The 15,374-nt window shown below is 43.5% G+C and overlaps 1 pseudogene across 1 annotated transcript in view; it reads right to left on the minus strand.

Annotated features, from left to right (window-relative positions):
• LOC147025586 (uncharacterized) overlaps positions 1 to 15,374 on the minus strand; it is a 50,105-nt pseudogene that overhangs the window by 17,113 nt on the left and 17,618 nt on the right. The window contains exon 3 of the transcript XR_015059583.1: positions 1,352 to 1,426. The product of XR_015059583.1 is annotated as an uncharacterized LOC147025586 (transcript). The remainder of the gene's footprint in view (positions 1 to 1,351; positions 1,427 to 15,374) is intronic.

The raw sequence follows: 15,374 nt of genomic DNA on the forward strand, positions 1-15,374 counted from the left end.
AAACGCACAAATCTTGTGTTCGTGATGTGAAAACACGCAAAGCTTGTGTTCGTGATGTGGAAACACACAAAGCTTGTGTTCGTGATGTGGAAACGCGCAAAGCTTGTGTTCGTGATGTGAAAACACACAAAGCTTGTGTTCGTGATGTGGAAACACACAAATCTTGTGTTCGTGATGTGGAAACACACAAAGCATATGTTCGTGATGTGGAAACACACAAAGCTTGTGTTCGTGATGTGGAAATACATAAATCTTGTGTTCGTGATGTGGAAACACACAAATCTTGTGTTCGTGATGTGGAAATACATAAATCTTGTGTTCGTGATGTGGAAACACACAAATCTTGTGTTCGTGATGTGGAAACACACAAATCTTGTGCCAGCGATTGTTCCCGTGAGGTCCAGATGTCTCAGGCAGACGTCCCTGAGTTAGGCACTGTACCTGGTTTGGGTGCTTCGTAGCACCGATGGGAAGGTAATATCTGTGGCTCGTGAACGCACAGGGTGAGTTTTAAAATGATGGAATGTACTTTTAATCATGTTGGTTGAGGAATGTGACCTGTGAGGGATGTTATTGATATACTGGTTGGTTGGTTCCGGGGGTCACAAGAGAAATTCGATGAGATTTTGCATGTATTGCTAAAGGGAGGTGTGCGTGTGTGCGTGTGCGTTATTCACTGCTGACTTCTATTAACAGGAAATGGTGGGAACTCGAATCCGATCATCCATGGCTATTTCTCGTATTCCCTACATTTCTGCGAACTTGGTTTGCATGCAGGAACAGAACGATTCTGGTAAACCATCTTGAAATTGCCACTCTTTCGTTTAAATGCTGGAAATTATGTTTAAAAGGTTATTTCATTTTGATTTCGTGCTCGCAACGACAGGTTAAATGTGCACCCACATACGATGCATGTGTGAACGGCCTCATTTGCATTCGTACATCATTTCAAAAGTCCTGTATTGCACAAACCCACATCTACATTATGAAAGGAGCCATGTTTGTTTGTCTGTCTGTCTGTCTGTCTTTGTTTGTCTTATTATAACTTGAACGGATTGACGGATTTCATCGATGATGGATTCAGGGAACTCCCGGAAAGGTTTATGATACAAAAAAATTTAAAAAAAATTAAAAAACCAAAAGGGTGGTTTGTGTGAATGGGTACGTGGGCGCATGTGTCGAAATTGCAAATGCCATCTTGTGACGCTGGTTATCCCTGCACGCAGGGCAAGATCTCCGAGGAATCTTCTTTTTGTTGTTGTTTTGCCCCATACATTAGCCATCGCAGTAAAGATTTGTATTCCCATCAGTGAAGCAATTAATCTCATTTGTGAGTAGATTTTAAACGTACACTGAGATGTCACCTCCTCTTCCTCTTGTTCATTCAGCATATGGTCTTCAAATGCTCCTCGCACTTCACCCTTCACTGTTTACAAGGGGGACGAGGATTCACCACAGCAACAGAAACACCACTTACTTTAATTAGGATATCTTTAACGACATAACACGATAAGGTTCATAACAGTAAGACGCATCCTACCCATGTACACATGGTTCATTCGAGTGAGATACGAGCTGCCCAGGTCTATATGGTTCATCACACACACACACACACACACACACACACACACACACACACACACACACACACACACACACACACACACACACACACACACACACACACACACACACACACACACACACACACAATCATTTTAAGGCCATTTTTCCCTGCTAGAGCAGGGTTTTGCCTTGCGGGTCCCATGAAAATCTTCCATCATGGTTCCCTTTTTGAGGCAATGGGTTTTGTGTTTTTTTTTTTTTGTTTTTTACGGCCAGATGCCCTTCCTGACACCAACCCTTTCATCACTTCTTAGGAGAACAGAAATAGTGGATGATAAAAGTGAGAAAGAGAAACTGAGACTGATGGAAGAGGTTGAGATTGAAATTGAGAGAAGAGGTTGGGAGAGGAGGAGGAGGAGGAGGGGATGGAAAGGGAATGTATGGAACATGTCATTGGGTGTGCACGAGGTCAAATAGTGTATTGTGTTATGTGTGTGTCAGTGTGTCTGTGTGTCTTCTCCATAACTCCAAAACAAATGAAACCTCGCAACCTGAAACTTTGCATGCATACTAAGAAAACTCCAAGGAAGTGATATTGGGTGTTTGGGTTAATTAAAACACCCCTTTTGAAGATTATTAACGGCCTTATTTAATTATCGCGAACGTAGTTAGCTTCATACTCAATGCGTGCACATGAGAGAATAGGAAACAACAACAACAACAACAACAACAACAACACAATACCCTGGCAATTTGGAATCCGTGTCGTCGGCTATGACCCTTTTGCTTCCGGTTTTTGTCATGGGGAATGATGCGTCCTGGGAGATAAAGACATCGTCGGAGACATGAAAGACCCAAATATCAGACATGGTGTATATTTCCTCCACTGATTTTAATAAAGATATCTCCCGCATCATCAAAAAATAATTTTTAATCGTGATTTACATTATTTGATCACTGATCCCGAATCCAGGCCGAAGTAACCGGAAATTGCAGCATCGAATGTAAGAAGAATTCTACGTTCGCTTCAAGGCTTTGCCTATTCCATATTATATTATCCTTCATCAGGTGATCCTCGGCCACCTCCCTCTCTGGGATCTGAAGGCGTTTTCTGGGTAACCTCGCTGGGGTCTTAAGTCGCCATGTTTTTCTGGCCTGCTCAACCATGCCTTGACTTGGAACAGGCCACCACGATTTCTTTACGATAAAGTTTTTTTTTCTTCACTTTTCTCATTCATATCAAATGCCTGTTCATCATAGTTACGAATCACTGTATACATCACTTTTGTAAGTCCTATAGTTTTCAAATTAGGAGCTTGGAGCAATTTCATGTATTATATGATATGATTTTCCATGATACACTCTCACAGACCAATTAAAGTAAATCATCAAAATATTATTTCGGTTTTGAGGATTGGATATTTTCCAGACTAAATAATTTTCGCAATCTGTCGTGAAACCTGATAATTTTAATAAATAACAGCTCATAACTAAGCCGATATACCAATTTACTTTAAGCAAGCAAGGCTATATTCCCTCCTCCATGCAAAAGCAAGAAAATGTGAAATTTCCAAAGCATTAAACTTATCTTTTTCTATGGTTTGAAGAATTATATTGAGTGAACAAAAAATTTAGGAACGTAACAAAATTAATCAGTTTAATTGAGCTATATGATTTAATGCATTCACTGCTGGACCTCACGCCCTGTCCCCCAGAGGAACTGCATATCCATAGCATCTGCCAGATCTGTGTCTATATTTTCGGAGGGTTCGTGAGGTTCTTTGCAAGGAATCAAAGCAAATCTGGTGAAAAACGGAAGTTTTAAAATAGAGTTATAACATTTGTGGACCTCGAACCGATGTACCGCGTAACGCATGAACAGACGAGCACACAAGATGGTGGATTATCTACAATGTTTATTTCAAGGGCGATTGAACTTTGCGATGTCTCCAGGGTTGTTCTGCATTAAGCTGCAACTCTTTGGTGGATAAAGTCATTATTTGAATGAATTCATTTTATTTCATTAACTGCTGCGTGCGTGGTGAAGACTGGCTTTAAATTTAAAGGGACCCTTTATGCAGTGACAGCCTCACCAACCGTTCCTCATCAACCATTGAATTGGAGTGCTTACACGAGTACTTAAGCCACTTGCTGAACGCCTTACAGTCGATAGCGGTACCACGCCATGTACTTCTGAGCGAATCTTTCACTCACTGCAGATGCTTTTGCTCGCAACGTCATTCAGAGTGAGTGTTTGGTGCTCCGTCGCCACGAGCGAGTGTTTGGTGCTCCGTCGCCACGAGCGAGTGTTTGGTGCTCCGTCGCCACGAGCGAGTGTTTGGTGCTCCGTCGCCACGAGCGAGTGTTTGGTGCTCCGTCGCCACGAGCGAGTGTTTGGTGCTCCGTCGCCACGAGCGAGTGTTTGGTGTTCCCTCGCCCCGAGCGAGTGTTTGGTGCTCCGTCGCCCCGAGCGAGTGTTTGGTGCTCCGTCGCCCCGAGCGAGTGTTTGGTGCTCCGTCGCCCCGAGCGAGTGTTTGGTGCTCCGTCGCCCCGAGCGAGTGTTTGGTGCTCCGTCGCCCCGAGCGAGTGTTTGGTGCTCCGTCGCCCCGAGCGAGTGTTTGGTGCTCCGTCGCCCCGAGCGAGTGTTTGGTGCTCCGTCGCCCCGAGCGAGTGGTCCGTTCAGGGCAACCTTCATGTCAGGGGTCAAAGGTTAAGAGCAACCTTCATGTCAAGGGTCAAAGATTTGAAGGAGGGGAGGGAGTGGTTGGGACCAGGCTGGAAACAAGGGGGCAGTGGGGGAGGTGGGACTGTGCTGTAGATGTGAGGGGGGAGAATGGAGTAGATAGTGGGGGGTGGGGTGTATTGGAGGGCAGGTGGGTTATAGACAGGGGGAAGGGACTGAGCTGTAAATGGGGAGGAGGGTGTACCAGACTGTCAAGGTGGGAACCAGCACCAATTGGATTTATTCCCCATCTTCCATTCATGGAGAGTTCAATCACAACACGTTTTAGTTTTTCGCCAGATCAAAGTTTAGTCGTGAGGACATAATCCATGCATGGACAAGATGGCCGAGCCACGGCCATGCCCACGAAGCGCGACGTATGTCAGTGCGTAACCGTCGGCCCACGTCCTTTCCCCAGCCACTGACAACACACCATACTGGTGCAGGCTCAGGGGACTGTAGAACTTCATGGAATTATTATCCGACTTTGTGCATCCAGCCACAAATTGTGGTGCAAGACAAGGCAAGTTACAGATATCAAACATACAACCCAAGGGGTGCTCCCACCCCTTCCCATATGTTGCATTCATCCCTTTTTCAAAAAAGTTTCCATGAATATTTTAAAAACAAACTTCACATTATTACTCTATTATTTCAGCACAAGATTGTAAATTATGGAATGAACAATAAACCTTGCATTTAGAAACATCATAGCTTACCTGTACTCGGAGACCAGGTCCAGGCTCCAGTAACGAACCCTGTTTCTTCATGTAGAGGATGTGTGGGTAAAACAGAGTTAGTACAACCCCCCCACCCCCCAAACCTAACTTTTATCCCCCCCCTCACCCCATTATGCTTTCCTTCCCTTTGCTGTCTTACCCAAGGGGGTTAACTTTTTGTGGGCTTGCACCAAACAAGTTTGTATACAAGTATGTACAACTTTCAAATAGTTTCTTTTTTAAAAGTAGAGTTACATTCTCTACATATGTCATTTATTGAAATGTATCACGATGAGTACATGTCAAAAACACACTTGGGTCGTCATGGGCCCCTTGTAAATGTAGGTCTAGTGCTGTGGTGCCATTGTAAATCCAATGTCCCCTTTCCCCCCATCTTTCCTTCTGAACCTCCAAATTTCCTCTTCACATCTCCCCCACCTCCTTCATTACCCTTTAACACAGATAGGCTTGTCACGGTTAAGACCATTAATTACACTAGTAAGTGTGTGGGGGGTTTCAATCCTTTTTGTGTCGACCCTTCGAAACAGCAAAAACGGGGACTATGTGGCAGGGACTCCTCTCCCTCACATAAAGTAAAAAAATCTCCCTCCGAGTGGGCTGATGGTCATGTCTTGGTTGTAGTTCAGACCTCTGCTGAATCCAACATCTGAGAAATGTCACGGACGTTAGACTTGAGTCAATTTGGGGGAACCCCCCTGGGAGCCCCCTTGGGAGCCCACCTGATCCAAAATCTAAAAATCTAAGACTGAACGATCCTGCGGACCATAGAGTAGAAGGGCTGTATCGGGTAAATAAGTGACGAGTAAAGATCCGAAGTTTCAGCGGGTACCCCCCCCCACCCGACCCCTGAGAGCCACCATGATCCGAAATCAAAAAAAATCGAAGCCTGAGCGATTGTAAGGGTCACTGTCTTGTAATCATGTGTCAAGTTTCAGAACAATCATCCCGGTGATAAAGGAGGAGTTGCAAAGATATCAAAGTTTATGGATGACCGGATGGACGGACATCAGAACCCATTTTATAAGTTAATCTCTTTTTGATAATTGAGATGAGAGGACTTAAAATAGGAGAAATGCCCCAGCGTTCATCTGGTAGAACCAGGGAACCACTGGTGGGTGCGGACAATCCACAAAATAGGTAACGTAGGAGAAAGTAAATACCTCTTTTGAGGGGCAAACCCCTGATTTTGTTTTTTTAATGCCGTGAACAAATTTTAGTATATCATGGGTGATGAAGGTTGTGGTCAAGTTTCATCGAAGTTGTGTGTCGTTTCAGAAAAGAAAGCAAATACCTATTTTGGGGGGGTTAAACCCTCCCTTAGGCCCCCCTTCATCAATTAAAAGGGGACCAGTATGCATGGATCACTGTATTTGTTGATGGACATTGGTAAATGCGTAGAAATGAATGATTAAAATCAATTGTTACACAATATAAATTTGATTTATATACACCAACCCTTGATTTGGATAATGGAGTTGCTTGTGAACACATTGAGACGACAAGGACATCGAGTGAGTTCAACGAGATGGGAGTTGATGTTGGACGGTACCTGGCGGGTGAGGTGATCATGCAGGAGCTGGGCTGGTGGGACAGACAAACTGTACGAAGACACCTCGGTGAGGGAATCGGAGTTGTACATTGATTGTCACGGTGAACCTTATCATGTGACTATCTGTTTATTGAAAATACAATTTCATTTCAACCGTTACATTGTTTTCTGTGTTCATTGTACAGTCAACCAGAAGTCAAAGACACCGTCTGACATTGATCCATTCTACTGATAGCCCACCTGAATGATCGCTGATAATCACGAGTCCATAGCTTGGGCTTGTATTCATGAGAGACCAAGCGGGGTTCGGCCTCCCCACCATTTAAACCTTAACGCCCTTGGACCCTGATTTTTAGTTTATTTTATTTTATGCCGTGAACAAATTTTAGTGCATCGTGGTTGATGAAGGTTATGGTCAAGTTAAATCGAAATCGTGTGTCATTTCGAAGAAGAAGATGCGACTGTTTACATACAGCCTGACTGACTCACTGACTCACGAGCAGATGGTCAGACAACACACAATGCTAATGCCTTCCCTGAATGATGTTCCAGGTGAGCTAAAAATGATTGAAGTTCAAGGTTAATACTGTTAACGATGTATTCTAGAATTTGGTGAAGTACTAATTTAAAGGTAAAATTTTGTGCGATTTACATTGTCCTTCAAAATAAGTTGTACAAGAAGCGACACCATGGTTGGTCAGAGCATTTTGGGGAAATAAGATGGTGGCCAAGTTAATGATGAGTACTATGGAACCGACTCGGCTCCTTGGTGGTACTCGTCTGTCTCTCCGGTATCGGAGCCGTCTCTGGACATATCTCGAGGTTTTGATAGTTTGGCATCCCGCCCTGCTCTCCAAACTCTCTGCCGATGGAATCCAAGGCCAACTCCACTCTTGGATTACTGACTTCCTCCACTCCCGTAGCCAATGTGTGGCTCTCAACGGAATCCTTTCTTCTCCTCTCCCTGTCAAAGCTGGAGTTCCCCAAGGCAGTGTTCTAGGCTCAGTCCTATTCCTAATCTTCACCAATGATCTCACTGTCTCTGGAAAATCCTCTCCATCTCTTTCCTGATGACTCCACTCTCTGCCATGACATCTCTCATTCTTCTGACAGGCAGGCAGCCATTTCTTCTTTCTCCTCAGACCTTGACAATATCACAAACTGGTCAAACACTTGGAACATGTCTTTCAATCCTGAGAAATCTATCTCTATATCTCTATCTCTATCTCTCTCTCCACCAACCCTCATATCTACCTTCCCAACAACTCTCTCAAAGAGGTTCAGTCATGCAAAATCTTGGGTCTCACACTCTGCCATGATCTACTGTATCTCTCTTGGGCAAGCCAATTTCAAAATTGGCCTCCAAAACGACATGCCGACTGGGCATCATCTATCGTGCAAAGTTTTTCCTTGGAACACCAGAGCTCCTATCCCCCTGCAAGGCTTCCATCTACAGCTTGATGGAGTACTACTCTCCCCTCTGGGATAACTCCCTTGCCTCACATCTTGCTCAGCTATTTACCATGGTAACAAAGGCTTTCAAGATTATTGGAATCTCTCGCGATGAAGGCAAGTCTGTGAGCCTATCCTGTCACCATCACCAACAGGTCGGTGGTCTCTGTCTTCTAAAGGCCTCCTTTCTGGTCTTGCACCCTCTGCCCTCTTGCACCCTCTCTCTGTGCTTTGTCCCACTCCCCCCTCCCCAAGTTACCTACAGGATGCATGTGGTCCACCAGCATCCCCCTCTTAGTGAAGCTACTTAAATCCAAAACCACTGCTCAACCACTCCTCTTTTTTCCCCCACCTATGGAACCAACTTCCACACACTCGTCAATCTCATTCTTCCCTCGAGGACTTGAAGACAGCTGTTCACCACCATATCAAATCATCCCTCATCCCAAACCATGATATTTTTGACACCCGTTAAACCATCCTGCCCATCACAAAATTTTACTTCTGTATCCATCTTGTCCACCCCTTGCAATCTGCAATACCCCTCATCGTTAACTGCATACCTTGTTTGTCCATCTCCGTCTATTTTCTCTGCCCTTCCTGCTGTTGGCGTTTCCTCCTTTTGCTGCTGTTTCTTTTGTTATATTGCGTCCTGATCCATTCTGTGTTCTTGCTCTTCCATGAGCCTTGACTATGTATACCAAAAATAGTACACTGTATAAATGATGCAGCAAGTCCAAAAATGGTTGAGAATTCACAGGTGATCTTGAGCATTTTCACCTCCGACTTCGAGCGAACGTGAATGATGCTGAACGGGAATCGCCAGATGACAATACATGCAATTGCCGAATGAGGTGTGTGTGTGTGTGTGTGTGTGTGTGTGTGTGTGTGTGTGTGTGTGTGTGTGTGTGTGTGTGTGTGTGTGTGTGTGTGTGTGTGTGTGTGTGTGTGTGTGTGTGTGTGTGTGTGTGTGTGTGTTCGTTCAAGTGAGGAAACAATCATTCGTTCGCACTTGAAATTCAATCAGGTTGGTGTATACATGATGTCACACTGATGGGTTGGAACTTGGAGTCTTAGAAATGTTCACCGTTTTCTTATTGCACACCTTGCACCTGACAAATACCTTTCATCTCTGCAACACTCAAATAACATATGGACGGCATTACATTTATCAATAATGACGTTAAAGCTGTTCTGAAATAGCTATGCAGCTGTCTCAAACATATCTCTGTTTGTAAGGCGACAGTCACGCACACAAAGTCACGCACACACACACACACGCCCACACACATGCATGCACACAATATTTCTGAAGGATCTATTTCACAACATCTGATCTTCAAACATTCTAAAGGATCTATTTAATAACATCTGATCTTCAAACATTCTAAAGGATCTATTTAATAACATCTGATATTTAAACATTCTAAATTATCTATTTAATAACATCTGATATTTGAACATTCAATAGGTTTTATTTAATAACATCTGATATTTAAACATTCAATAGGTTCTATTTGATCTTCTCTTCTTCTTCTTCTTCTTCTTTCGGCTGCTCCCGTTAGCGGTCGCCACAGCGGATCATCTGTTATGATCCGCATAATGATTTGGCACAGGTTTTACACCAGATGCCCTTCCTGACGCAACCCTGGTCGCCTCTTATGATACAGGGATATGGTACACCTATTGTAACCGGGGCATACACCGGGCCCAGTACACTGGTACTCACTTCGCCGACCTCGGAAGGATGACAGGCTGAGTCAACCTCCTGGTGTGTATTAATTCAAGTGGCCAACGAGGCTTGAACTCAGGACCTTTTGGATCCCAAGCCGCTCCCCTAACCACTACGCCAACACCAGGCTATTTCTATTTAATATTTATATTTCTATTTAATTTCATCAATCGGTTCTATTTAATAACATCTGATATTTAAACATTCAATTGGTTCTATTTAATAACATCTGATATTTAAACATTCATTAGGTTCTATTTAATAACATCTGATATTTGAACATTCTAAATTATCTATTTAATAACATCTGATATTTAAACATTCAATCGGTTCTATTTAATAACATCTGATATTTGAACATTCTAAATTATTTATTTAATAACATCTGATATTTCAACATTCAATCGGTTCTATTTCATAACATCTGATATTTAAACATTCAATAGGTTCTATTTAATAACATCTGATATTTAAACATTCTAAATTATTTATTTAATAACATCTGATATTTAAACATTCAATCGGTTCTATTTAACAACATCTGATATTTAAACATTCAATAGGTTCTATTTAATAACATCTGATATTTAATAACATCTGATATTTAAACATTCTAAATTATCTATTTAATAACACCTGATATTTAAACATTCAATCGGTTCTATTTAATAACATCTGATATTTAAACATTCAATCTGTTCTATTTAATAACATCTAATATTTAAACATTCTAAATTATCTATTGAATAACATCTGATATTTAAACATTCTAAATTCTCTATTTAATAACATCTGATATTTAAACATTCCAAATTATCGATTTAATAACATCTGATCTAGAAACATTCTAAATTATCTATTTCATAATAAAACACTTACTCATTGATTCGCACACAATCTCTGTCTCTGTCTCTGTCTCTGTCTCTGTCTCTGTCTCTTTCTGTCTCTCTCACTCCCCTGTGGCCAAAGTCAGTTTGGGTGAGGTGTCATGGTGGCTATGTGTATGAGTGCATAGGGGTTCTGTGTCTAAATTTATTCTCTCCTTCTCTATTCCATATCTCCCACTTCACTTCTGTGCATCTTTCTACCCCTTTCCCCTCCTCTTTTTCCCTTTGGACAGATAGAGGCAGAGAGCATTTTGTGAAATTGGTGGTAGCCCTTTCCTTGTTTTAATTGGTTATTACGATGGATTAAAAAAAAAATTGGTCTTTAAATCCAGTCGTTTAGTTTGATTGGCAGACTTTCACCTTAACTTGGAATAATTTTTTTGTTCTTTTTAAAATCTTTACCACGTAAACTTCCTCTTCCTGAGGTTAGGGTAGGATGGAGGGTTTTTGTATTAGACACGGCAGCTACTCATTTGCAGCGAGATGCTGCATTCGAACCATTAACCCAGAAGTATACTTTCATTTGTGTACCCTCTGAAGGAGTTCTTACTGACGACATTTATTTGGCAGTAGGAAATGTTATTGGTGTTTTGCATGTACGTATAACATCACGTATAATTCAAAAGGTAGTGGTTTTGGTTTCAGATGAAAGTTTTGTTCACGATGCGGTGATTTCCAGTTTAACCACAGAAAGCAGTCTCTTCATTGTAGCTTATATTACCTGATGGATGCCTCTACTATGAAAACAAGTGGTGCCAGGCACAACAAATTCCGCCCATTTAAGGCATAAAGTTATTTTGGGGATCAAATTTAAATTTGATACATCCTTAACCTGAATGTTGATTATAAGGAATAGAATCAGGAATATTTTAGTCTTAGTTTGAAGTCAATTAAACCATTTTTGACGAAGTTATTAGCGAAAAACGATTTTGACCTTTTCGTGACCTGACCTTGACCTTTGACCTAATTGGACCCAAAAGTTAATGGGGTCCTCCAAGGTTCATTACCACCTATGGATACAATTTCACAGTGTTTGAGCCAGCCGTTTTCCCGTAAAGTTGTATTTTCGTGACCTAGTTTTAGTTTTAATGGAAAATTTGTAATTTTGACCGAAGACCATGACCCCCAAAACTTCAGACCCTACCAATCTTCACAAATATGCATTTTTCACGATAGGAATGGGTAGGATTATAAGTGACAAATAGAATAAGGTTCACTGTAAGCTTAGTTTGAAGTAAATCAGATCATTTTTGACGAAGTTATGAGCGAAAAACGATTTTTGATCTTTTCATGACTTTGACCTTGACCTTTGATCCAATTGGACCCAAAAGTTAATGGGGTCGTCCAAGGTTCATTGCCCACCTGTGCATTAAATTTGATAGTGTTTGCGAAAGCAGTTTTGCCATAAAGTTACAGACAGACAGACAAACAAACAAACAGACAAACCAGCAGTCATAGACTGGTACTTACGAAATCCTCAACTTGACCTCTGACCTTGTCTAATAAAAGCTGTCTCTCAAGAAGGTAGCGACGCAAACCAGAAGTTTCTACGATGAATCTGTACCAAACCATTAAAAATCGAATGTTTGACCTCACTGTGACCTTGACCTTTGACCAAAATCTAATCAGCACTTGCCATCACCCTCCTGAATCACGTGGTGTAATTTGACATTGGTAGCTTCTTCCGTTCCCGAGTTATCGTGCCTATAAACAAACACACAAACACACACACAAACAGAGGACGGAAGTCATCAATATACTTATGAAATCTTTAGATTTCGTAAGTAACAAACCGGACGATTACAATATCCTGCTCCCTCCCTCCGGGGGGGGGGGGGGGCGGGATAATAATCATCTCAAATGTTTCTCCCTTAGTGTCCAATGAAAAACTAGCAACTCTTTTGTCTTGTTATGGAACAATCATTTTGAGGGTTTCAATGATCCCCCTCAGCCATCACAATGACCAAGCAAAGCACATGATGAGCTTTAGGTGGCAGCTGTATGTGGTTCATCCCGATCATGGTGATTATACGTGCTAAAAGGTTTCTTTTAAGATCAAGATTGGCTACCATGACTACCAAATGTGTGCTTAATCAACCACTTCAGCATGTTTTCTTTGACCGGCTTTTGAGCATTTAAATAAAAAAAATTCCTGAAGCTTCCTGATTGAACTGTGATAGTGTGTGTCAGTCGTGTGTGTCAGGTTGGTGCTGTGGTTTTGTCCACCAGACAGTGGTCTCCTTGGGTTAACCTGAAGCATTCCTTTCAGGTGGGTGCCTGGAATCACCTGTCTGTTATCATCTGAGCCTAAGCGTTTGAACATCAGTATCACAGCACTCTTTGAGGTTCGGAGACCAGATAGTGGCAAGATCATGGCGGATGGTTACACCTACTATTGGTCTGGTCACTCTGATGGTTACCATGCCCAAGGAGTTGCTGCAGCTGTGTCCAATAAGCTGAATCCAATGGTAGTTGAGGTAGCACCAGACAACGAGCGTGTTTTGAGACTAAGGATTCGTCACTCCTTGGGTGTCATTTCACTGGTCTCTGTATATGCTCCTATTGCTCCGACTGAGGTGAGTGATCTCAAGGTGAAGGACGCATTGTATGCCACGCTCGCATCGATGGTTGATCAATGCTCCAGGCGAGATACCCTTCGTCTTGGGAGATTTCATTGCATCCACTGGAACTGATAGAGATGGTTATGAGACATGTGTTGGTCCCCATGGGTCAGGAACTGTGAACCAGAATAGCACTAAGTTCCTTGACTTTGCAAGAAGTCATGGAAGAAGGGTGGCTGGTTCATGGTTTCAGCACCCATAAGCTCATCACTGGACTTGGTATTCCATCGCTGGTGGTGTGGCAAAGGAGATTGACCATGTGCGCGTTGATGGTCTCTGAAGGATGATCCACCACTGCGGGGTCCACCAGAGTGCTCAGTTCCTCAACACTGACCACAGGCTCATGGTAGCAACTCTGAGGTTGCAGCTTAAATCTGGGAGAATGGTACCATCACAGCCAAGGCTGGATGTTGTCAAGCTCAAGGATGAGAGGGTCACTGTGGAGTTTGCGAACAGGCTGAATGGGGATTTGGGGGGGGGTCTGGGTGCTTTGGGGAATCCTGAAGAGTTGTGGAGTGCCTTGAAGACCACCATCCTTGATGTTGCCGGTGGATGTCTTGGAACTCACCGTGGGGCGAAGAAGAATTTTGTCTCTCAAGGGACATTAAATAACATTGACCAGTCACATGGCCAGGCTTAATGGCAGAGCTGAGCTGTTCTAGGAGTTGTCATAAAACTGTACGTGCACTGAGGGTGTACAAGGAGGCCTATGTGTGAGGAATCTGTGAGGGGGTAGAGCATCACCTGTGGTCAAGTGATTCTCATCCTGCTTGCAGGGGAATTCATGCATGGCGTTCCTCCAAGCCCATCCCTTGGTGTACTGCAGTTAGAGCAGAGGGTGGTGGGCTCTTGACAGAGGAGTCTGAAGTGAAGGCCCACTGGGCCAGTTACTTTGAGTGTCTGTACCACGCCGATCCAGCAGCTGTTGAGTTTGATGTCAGGGGTGTCACTCTCCTCATTGCTGACCCTCCAATCAACTGTGATCCAACCTTTTTGTGGAAACAGGCTACAGTGAACCAGTTGAAATAGGGTAAAGTTTCTGGGATCCGTGGCATCCATGCTGAACTTCTCAAGGCTGGTGGAAATGCTGAACTCATGTCGTTGCATGCAGTTCTGTGCTCTGCCTGGAACACAGGCATCATCCCAACTGACTGGAAGAGGGGCCTTATTGTCCCTCTCTGGAAAGGGAGGGGTGATCACCAGGATTGCAACAACTACTGAGGGGTGATGCTCCTCTTGGTGTCGGACAAGGTCTTTGCTTGATTGGATTTGCCACCAACTGCTTGAACACCAGTGCCCAGAGCAATCAGGCTTTACACCAACGAGGTCAATAATTGACTATCCTTGCCTTTCGGGTCTTCAGCAAATGCAGACGAGAGTTTTGGCAGGGGCTGCTTGCTGCCTATGTTGATCTCTGCAAAGCGTTCGATTCAGTGAATTGGGATGCCCTCTGGAGGATTTCTGGTCTTCGTAAGGTGCCACCAGAACTGATCAATCTGATGTCTGAACTATACTCTGGTACTGGGAGTGCTGTGAGATGTGGTCTTGCTTTATGGATCTGAGACTTGGACTCTGACCAGGGATCTGAGATAGAGACTTGTTTCCTTTGGTACCAGGTCTCTTCAAAGAATCCTTGGCGATTGCTGGTCGGACTTTGTGTTCAGCGAGCGGTTGTTGAAAGAGACTCAAATGCGATTTGTTACCTGCATACTCCATGAACATCAACTGCAGCTGTATGGACATGTGACTCGTTTTCCTGATGATGATCCTGCTCACCAGATTCTGTCAGTGAGGGAGCCTCGTGAGTGGAGGAGGCCAATGGGCCGACCACTTGCCTCTTGGTTGCAGCAGGTTGATCGGCATCTCAAGGAGATGGGGATGGGCCAGGCATCTGCCTGGGAAATGGCCAGAAGGAGGCCCCTGGATTACTGGCGGGAAGTGGACGCAGCGATGCATGCTCCCATACCTGACCTGACCTGATCTTTCAGCTTTTTCCTTTTTACCCACTGCCCTGCGGTCACTAATACACACCTCATGCACAACGGGTCGATGAGTCCTGGTTCTGAGTCGACCTCCACGGGGTCCACCTCGAATACCTCAGTAAT

This window comes from Eptatretus burgeri, chromosome 6 (assembly GCF_056783735.1).
Source record: "Eptatretus burgeri isolate ZD-2024b chromosome 6, Ebu_testis_v1, whole genome shotgun sequence".
NCBI classification, from domain to species: Eukaryota; Metazoa; Chordata; class Myxini; order Myxiniformes; family Myxinidae; genus Eptatretus; species Eptatretus burgeri.